Below are 2,771 nucleotides of genomic sequence, written 5' to 3'. Positions count from 1 at the left end.
CGTACCATAGGGGCAAGTGAAAGTGGTTTTCTCTTGGTCCTCAAGTGCAATGGAAATCTAAAAATAACCTGAAAATTTGTCAAGAAAGCAATAAAACATATGTCTTGATAAGTGCTCTAACATCTGGTCAATAAAAGGAAGGGGTTGATTCCAGGAATGTCCGCAATCTTGTATGCAAAGGCCTTGACATACTTCCTGAGCGAAGCCAAAGTCATCTCCCTCTCCTCAGGATTCAAATTAGCTGCAATGATCACTAGCAGCTTCTCCGCCTTATCCAAATAGGCATAGGTCAAGTGCCTCGGTAACTCCTTCAACTCCAGAGCTGGTGGCTCCTCAAATGAAGGTCTCATTTTCTACACCCCTGACCTGTCAATATCAATAAAATGGTCAGTAGACTTGCTGGGCTTACTAGCCAGCAAACAAGCAAGTTGCTCTAACACATCCTCGTTGGACAACTCTTCATCGTCATCCTATAATGCTACCTACAAAGGATTATCAAGTAATATCTCCTGCAATCGAGACTCCACAATATCCAAAACATCCACAGAAGACACAGTATCATCATGGTCAAGTGAATATCTCATAGAAGTGTTAAGGTCTAAGGTAATAGTTTCATCACTTACTCTAAGCTATAATTTCCCATCACACACATCTATAACAGCCCTAGATGTTGCAAGAAAAGGTCTACCTAGAATTAAAGGCACGCTACTCTCACCCTCTATATCCATAATAACAAAATCAACATGAAATATAAACTTGTCTACCTTAACAAGTACATCATCAATTATTCCCTTAAATATTTCACAGTCTTATCTGCTAACCGTTTGCTCATCCTAGTAAGTTTAGGCTCACTCAAACCTAATTTCTCAAACAAACTGCTAATAGGCGAATCACCAATAATACAGGATACAGTGAAACTCCCTGGATCATGCCTCTTCACTGGCAGCCTATTTTGAAGAATGGCTGAGCACTCCTCATTTAATCTCATAAGTCCCAAGTCCTTCAGCTTCCTCTTGTTGCTTAAAATCTCCTTCAGGAACCTCGCATACCTAGGCATTTGCAATATAGCCTCAATAAAAGGTAGGTTAATCCTCAACTGCTTAAATAAATTCAAGAACTTACCAAACTGTTGATCAACCTTCTCTTGCTTCAACCTGGCAGGGTATGGAATTAGAGGCTGGTACTCTCTCACAGGACTCTTTTTCTTGTCCTAGGTTCGCACAGGCTCTATCACCTCAGGCTCTGGCTCCTTCCTGGCTGGCTCATCCTGCACAATAACATTATCATTAGCCATAGGTAAAGAACTAGATAGCTTCTTACCTGATTTCAAGGTGATAGCCTTGACATGCTCCCTCGAGTTAGACTTTATGGTTCTAGGGAGCATCCATGGCTGTTTCTTAGCCAGTTTCTTAGAAATCTGGCCTACCTGATTCTCTAAATTCTGTATGGAGGCCTGCTGATTTCTAAAAGCTGTGTTCATCTCCTGAAACCTGTTCTCTAAATTGGACATGAACTTCGTCATCAACTCCTCTAAATTGGGCTTTTTCTCTTGGTTCCAGGAGTCGAGGGAGAACATCTTGGGCTATCGCAACCTCTCGAAACTCGTGGACCCTAGGTGTTGTTATTTCGCCACCTGAAGTTAGCATGGTTTCTCCACCCTAGGTTGTATGTGTTGTTGTATGGGTTGTTTTACTGCCTGGGCGCATTTTCCATATAATCAACATGTTCATGGTCAGTAGAAGAAGATGAAGGAGACGCAAACATACCTCCTGCCTTACTGCAGAATCGTGAAAGGGCTACTATAAAACTCACACCAAGTCAGGCCGCATGGATCGGCATCCGAGTCGATCGATCTTTTTGGCCAAAAGCTCCACCTGAGCTGCCAAGGCTGATGTAGAATATACCTAGTTGACAACTCCCTGTCATCCTGGCCTACTCCTAGAAGATGACCACTGATATATGTTCGTGGCCATCTCCTCAATTAAGTTATGGTCCTGCACTAGCGTCTTACTATTGATAGCCCCACTTGCAGCTGCATCCACCATATGCCTCGTGTCTAAGTTCAAGCCATTGTAAAATGTTCGCACCTGCATCCATAATGGCAAACTGTAGTGTGGGCAACATCTCAGTAAGTCCTTGTACCTCTCCCATGCATCATACATGCCCTCATCATCAAACTACACAAAAGAGGAAATATCATTACGCATCTTTACAGTCTTAGCAAGAGGAAAGTACTTATAAAGAAATTTCTCAGCCAAAGAGTTCCAAGTGGTGATGGTATTAGCTGGTAGGGACTGTAGCCATCTCCTTGCTCTATCCTTCAAGGAAATTGGAAACAACCTAAGCCAAATGGCATCAGCAGTAGTTCCATTAATCTTAAAGGTATCATAAATCTCCAAGAAGTTCATGATGTGGGCATTAGGATCTTCACTGGGCAAGCCCCCAAACTGTACACTCTACTGCACCATCTGAATGACAGGTGGCCGCAATATACTAGTGTGCGTCCTCTCCAAGGAAGGTCTAGGAAACTCGTACATCATCCTGTTTGCTTTAGCAATGTTATTGCTGTCGTCTCCCATGTCTACTGGTATATGGATAGGAATCTCAATATGCTCTTCCTCCTCCATATTTAAAAGCTTCCTCAATTGCCTGAGGGATCACTCTAGTTCGGGCAGAGGGTCTACGGGTGCAGGATTAGAACTCCCAGTCATAAACTACCTAAAATGAACAAAGAAGCAACAACCCAAACAAATAAATAAATGAATAAAAAA

The 2,771-nt window shown here is 42.5% G+C and overlaps 1 non-coding gene across 1 annotated transcript; it reads left to right on the top strand.

Annotated features, from left to right (window-relative positions):
- The first annotated feature begins 2,103 nt into the window (after positions 1-2,103).
- On the top strand, positions 2,104-2,207 carry LOC112534010. Its single transcript, XR_003078340.1, has one exon. It is a non-coding gene; the product is annotated as a small nucleolar RNA R71 (small nucleolar RNA).
- The last annotated feature ends 564 nt before the right edge of the window (positions 2,208-2,771 follow it).

Source organism: Ricinus communis, chromosome 6 (assembly GCF_019578655.1).
Source record: "Ricinus communis isolate WT05 ecotype wild-type chromosome 6, ASM1957865v1, whole genome shotgun sequence".
Lineage (NCBI taxonomy): Eukaryota > Viridiplantae > Streptophyta > Magnoliopsida > Malpighiales > Euphorbiaceae > Ricinus > Ricinus communis.
This window is presented reverse-complemented; position numbering and strand designations above follow the sequence as displayed.